Source organism: Diabrotica virgifera, chromosome 1 (assembly GCF_917563875.1).
Source record: "Diabrotica virgifera virgifera chromosome 1, PGI_DIABVI_V3a".
NCBI classification, from domain to species: domain Eukaryota; kingdom Metazoa; phylum Arthropoda; class Insecta; order Coleoptera; family Chrysomelidae; genus Diabrotica; species Diabrotica virgifera.
The window spans coordinates 189351677-189358043 of NC_065443.1; the positions used below are offsets into that span (position 1 = coordinate 189351677).

General features: G+C 31.9%; 1 long non-coding RNA gene across 1 annotated transcript; it reads left to right on the forward strand.

The window, feature by feature from the left end:
* Window positions 1-337: 337 nt before the first annotated feature.
* On the forward strand, window positions 338-2165 carry LOC126878997 (uncharacterized). The gene is made up of 2 exons (XR_007695929.1): window positions 338-1575; window positions 1661-2165. It is a non-coding gene; the product is annotated as an uncharacterized LOC126878997 (long non-coding RNA).
* The last annotated feature ends 4202 nt before the right edge of the window (window positions 2166-6367 follow it).

Below are 6367 nucleotides of genomic sequence, written 5' to 3' on the forward strand. Positions count from 1 at the left end.
TAGATCCAAAGTAGTTGGAACTAGCTACATAGTTAGGTCAAAAGACCTTAAAATTACAATATTAGGCCATTTCGGCTACAACAATGTCGACAATAAGTCGATGTTTAAAGAATTTAGAAATGTAGTGGTACTACAATGTGGTCTTCATCTTGGTTTCAAACTGACAGACTGAAATATGACATTAAACGAATATTGACAAGACCTTCTAGGTAGGGAATTTTATGTGTATGCAGTTATTTTGTATTTTAGAAATGCAAAAAATATTTTTTACTTAAATAAATGATTTAATTAGCTATTAAATAAATGAGTGAGAATAAACAATTTGAATTAATAGTAAGATAAAATTATTTATGATAATTTTATGACGATTGAAAGCGAACATTTTGCCGACAAGGTAATGACGTCACTTCGAAAAGAACAGAAAAAAGAAAAATAAACTAAAGAAAAATAAAAGAAAATTTATTAGATGATAAATATAAGGTAAAAGAATTAGTGAATAAATCTGGAGTTGAATTCATGAATCCCTGTCTTATTTACATGAATTCAGGCAACCAGTTATACTCTTAACTCTACACTGTGATTATTAACTTAAATTGCATTTCATAACAGTCAAACTCCAGATTTATTCACTAATTCTTTTACCTTATATTTATCATCTAATAAATTTCCTTTTATTTTTCTTTAGTTTATTTTTCTTTTTTCTGTTCTTTTCGAAGTGACGTCATTACCTTGTTGGCAAAATTTTCGCTTTCGATCGTCATAAAATTATCATAAATAATTTTATGTTACTATTAATTCAAATTGTTTATTCTCACTCATTTATTTAATAGCTAATTAAATTCATTTATTTAAGTAAAAAATATTTTTTGCATTTCTAAAATACAAAATATCTGCATACACATAAAATTCCCTACCTAGAACGTCTTGTCAATATTCGTTCAATGTCATATTTCAGTCTGTCAGTTTGAAGCCAAGATGAAGACCACATTGTATACTACATTCGCTCTCGCGAGATTTTTTTTTGACACAGACGTTAGTAATTTCTTTTTTGAAAAATTCAGTTGTCAGAAGTGACTGGAAATTACTACAAAACCAACGCACCTGCTCATATCCAATATTATTAATAGTAAACAGACATAAAAATAACATAAACCTTACGCCAATCAATATTTATTTATTTAAACCATTATAATGTATTGATAGCAAATGAGAAAATTATTTATTGTACAAAATAAAAATATTTTGTAGAAATAAACTTCACAAAATTTTATGAGATTAGTAGACACTCCCACTATTTCTAATAATTCTTCTTTTTTTAATGAAAGATTAAGTTGATTTGAGTTGATTTTAGCAGTTAATAGTGTGAGGTAGGAATTTTTGTGTTGTACGTTTCCTATTCCGAATGTCTCAAAAAGAATCTCGCGAGAGCGAATGTAGTATAGTACCACTACATTTCTAAATTCTTTAAACATCGACTTATTGTCGACATTGTTGTAGCCGAAATGGCCTAATTATTGTAATTTTAAGGTCTTTTGACCTAACTATGTAGCTAGTTCCAACTACTTTGGATCTAAAGTAAGTAACCACATGTTTTATTTTTCCTAAAAACAGTCAAAATTTCATCTTGGCCTCTTTTAATGCAGTGGTTTGCTTATTTTAGGTTTTCTACCTGATGATGGACTGATTGGTCCGAAAACGTTTGTGTGATTTTTGTACTATAGATGTACCCACTTCAATCCAATTTGATCATTTTAGATAAAAATTTTAATAAATTTATATACCATTTACCTACCAAGTGAAGTTTTACCTACTTCCTTAGTAAGCATATATTTTTGTTTTCATCCTAAAAGTAGCCCGTTGACACAATTATTCTGTCTTTGATACATTCAAAAGTTAAATTTTTGAAACCTGATACAGAACTTGTAAAGCAGCTTTAATATATGATGAAGTATCTTAGAAATTTTAAGTATAACAATTGTACTGAATCTTTTAATTTGAACATGGCATGTCATGTTTGAAAGTTGTCTCTATACACTGTGCCTAATGATTTAGACTGATGCACGCTGTGCATTTGTTTTTTATGATTATACTGTTTTATCTGTGTGATCCGAAAAGTGGGCGTCTGTTGATAGCGACGTCAATAAAAATCATCAATACAATATTTATTATGCCTATTAATTTTCCTTTTCCCAGTAGAAAAGCTTATTAAAGCGACTGAATTCGATAAGTATACCTACAGTGTGGCAAAGCCAAATGGAATAAATTCATTATTTCATGAATGAGCGATTTTGGAAATAAATCCCGAAACAGATCGATTTTTGTTTTTAAATTATAATATTTTGGCATATCATACTATATGTAGTTCATTTGCTTTCAAAATGACAAGATTTCAAGTTTCAGACGCCCGATTCGTGGGTTTTTCGTGTCGTTACAGCTTGTCATTGGTTAGAAATTAATTTGCAATATAGAATACAATTAGTCTAAGAGCTAGTGAACCATCCGACTAACGGTCTTCCTGTAAGGCTAGAAATTTGTAGTGATAATTCATGGCACACCAAGGCTAAAAACCATGACCTGGCAGGCATCAGCCTTGCACGTGTATCTACCAGGTGAATCGAAAAGTGCATAGTTTATGGGAAAAATAAACATTCTCCTGTAAAGTTTAAATTTAAGTATGTGTTTGAGTAAGTCATTTAGAAGAAATGTGTACAATGACAGGCGATTCTGAAGAGCATAAGACTTTGCCAGGCGAGGGGAAAGATTAGGGGTTTTTCCTAAAATTATTTTTTTTTGCATCGAACAAAGTTTTTTTACGTTTTTTGAATCATTCCAAACGGAAAAGGTCTTTAGTGACTTTTCTCTTAGGTTAATAGTTTTTGTTATATAAGCGATTAAAAATTTTGAAAATTGCGAAATCGGCCATTTTTAACCCCAAATCGGACATTTAACTAAAAATTTCAATGTTAACAAGGTAGGTAGATATTCTTTAAACATTGATTGATGAAATCCCGAAGAGTTTTTTGCAATACAATATCGAAAACCCCTTTGTCTTTTAATTGTTAATCAAGCGGGCGCGACACTAGTATAAGTGAGTTTATATAGAATAAATTCATTATCTCGAGAATGGGCAAATTTGAAGAGAAATTCTGGCAGGTCGATTTTTATTCTTAAATTAGGATTTTTTGGCATATATTATTATGATCTGCTTTCTATTGCTTTTATTTTAATTAGTATTTATTTAATTAATTACTGAATTGACGCAAATCATACAAAAAAATTTTAAAAAAATCTCAGTGTGCCTTTTTGTCATAAAAAATAACTAAATTATCTTAGGTTATACTTATCCTTTCTCGTGGCTTCAGTATCTCTTAGTTGATCCTTATCGGAATAAAATAGGAAAAGGAAATAAATAGAAAAATCATAAATAAGCACATACAAATAATCAAAATGAATGCTCTGAAAATCTATCAATTAAATCCTGTGGGCATAAATGTCCAAATGAAACTTTTACCATATAATTACTCTAATTTAAACAATTATTTACCCCTTTGTTCCTGATACTATTTATAATATAAGCTAAACAAACAAATTTAGGTACATATTTGCAAAACTACTTATACTTCCTATTAAATTATTGAAATGATGGAATCTTAATTCATATGCTTTTAGGCAAATATTTTAACTTTTGATTATAAAGAAAATCTATCACATAAGTTATTGACTGACCTTTTTGATTCACACACAATGATGTCTCCTCTTGACCCAAACAGCTCTTCCTTGTTGATTATGTTAGGCTACCAATCAAAGCCCTCTCCGTTTTCAGCATCAATCCAGCAGCATACCAGAAACTATTTCTCCAAAACACAAGCCAGGCCGCTTTTGACCAGTACTCGTTCAATGAACTCCAAAACTCTCTCCTCTCTTTCTCTCAAAAATAATCTCCTGAGACCCAAGTATCTTTTTTACTTGGTATCACAAATAAATTTAATAACGATAATTCTTGTAACTTACTCTCTTGGACTTTACAGAATCAAAGAGGTATTTCTTCTCGATTTGATTTGTCTCTCGTTCCACTTTTTAGCTACTATCCACTAACAAAACCACTAGTACTTGCTTCTGAACTATCCGCGAAAACTTTTCGACTGCCCTTCTCGGATGCCGGACACACAATGATTTTTCTTTTCCAAACTGTCTCACATTCAAACTTCCCTTTCCCCATTCTAAATTGCCAAGCCAATCAGAAACATTTCTCATTCCACATTCATTCAAAAAAAACCCAGGTATTCTTTCAAACAATACTTCTACTCATCCTAATCACTTTCCGGAAATTATACAAATATTCTGGTGCTTAAACAAAACAGCCTTAAAATTCCAAATCTCTCTACCTTTATTTTCCTAAAAACTAATAATTACAGCTACCTGTGGATCTTACCTTTCCCGTAACAAACAATCTTTTTAAATTATAATCCGAAATAAATTGTATTTTCACTTCACTTTGTTTACAAATGTCTAAGTCTTCAGGGAAAAACTCATTAGAATAGACCCACTGCGTAAAAGCTACCTTCTACTAAATAGTTACAAATCAATATACAGGGTGTATCAAATTTATGTGCCCGCGTTATAATAAAAAAAATTAAAATTTTTACTCTATCTTTGATTGATAAAGTGATACATAATAAAATCCCCGCCTTGTTTTGAGAAAAAATCGTTTTCACTAAGTGCAACAAAAAAAATTATTTTCTCTCGACAACAAAACTTTTCTCTTGTTATCATGTTATCCTAACCTAATTCTCTTACTCTACCTTAAATTTTATGCATTTGTCTTTATTCGTGGTATTTATACACATCATGGATATTGTAAACTCCTCGTATCTTTTCTGATTCCACATGCCTCAGAACGTAACTGGTTATTAAATTTTCATTGTGCACGATGTATGGACCCTCGAAAATAGGCATTAGCTTTGCGCAAACGTCCCCAGTGAGATTTGATACTCGTAATGCCCTTACAAGCACCTTTTCTCCCTTCTGAAAAGTCACTGGTCGTCGTCTCCTATTATGATTTTGTCTTTGGAGATATTTCTCATTACTGCGCTGCAGCCTCCTCTGCACAGTTTCCAAAACTCTTTGGTATTCCCTCTGCTCAGGTTCTTCCCATGGCCGTACTGGCATAACACCCTTCATGATATATTCCGGAGTCTCTTTTGTCACCGTACTTGGAATGGTGTTTAAGTAGTTTTCTATTTCTGCCACTTTCCTATCCCATCGTCGATGTTGTCCATTTGCAGCAATGCGAAGGAATTTCGTAGTCTCCTGTATAAAACGCTCTGAAGGATTACTTTGAGGATGTCGGATACTGACAAAATTTGTCCCTATTCCCCTGTCTTGAAGCTGTCCCTTGAAACGCTCACTTCGGAAATACGTCTCATTGTCTAAGAGAATTCTTCTTGGTGTTCCTACGGTGGCTATAAAATTGTCAATCTTTCTCATTATTTCTTCCCCTTTTGTCGTACGGCAACTGTATAACTTTACGTATTTTGAAAATATATCGACCATCACCAAAATATGTTTGTTCCTTTGCGTGGTCATTATCAGATCACTTTTTTTTTATGGCATAGACTTGGGTGTCATTTAGCCAGTCACAACTTTTTTTGTTTTCTGTTCATACATAAGGAAGGCAATGAGGTCCTTAGAGTTCCATAGCAAACTATTCTACAGCTCTCTACTCAGTTCAAAAGCTGGCCGCTATGGACTGTCCAAGTTGCTCACCACATTTTCCATTATGTATCTTCTTCTTCTTCTTTTTTCATATGTACATAATATACCAAATTATCAGGATTAATAAGTTTAGAGGTTAATTTTAGTTTCACAGATAAATTTCATTAAACAATCATATATGTTCTTGCTGTTCAGAGACAATAGATAGGATACATTGAAAGGTGGGAAAACATTACATTTTATTAAATCAGATCACTTAACATATCTATTGCTACAGTATCCAATTTTTGACGGGATACAATATTTTTAGCAATATTTTCATTTCGGAAATTTCTGCTTTTATATTTTTGACATATTTCGCATTTTTGGGTCACTTCTTTGGCAATCCGATAATCTTTTCGGCAGATATAGTTTTCTCGAAAAACCAGCCAAACCTTCCTGCTACCGGTATGCCCATTGTCATCGTGTAATTTTTGTATGATCCTCTCTGCCAATATCTGTGTTGCCAAATATAGTTCCTTTCCATCGATTCTTTTGAAGAAAATGTCATTTTCCCTCTCCGCTCTTCTTTTTTCTTTTTCCTCCAGATCTTCTTGATTTATTCTTATTTCGTTTAACGAAAATACACCTTCCTCTTGTGTCAAGATATTCA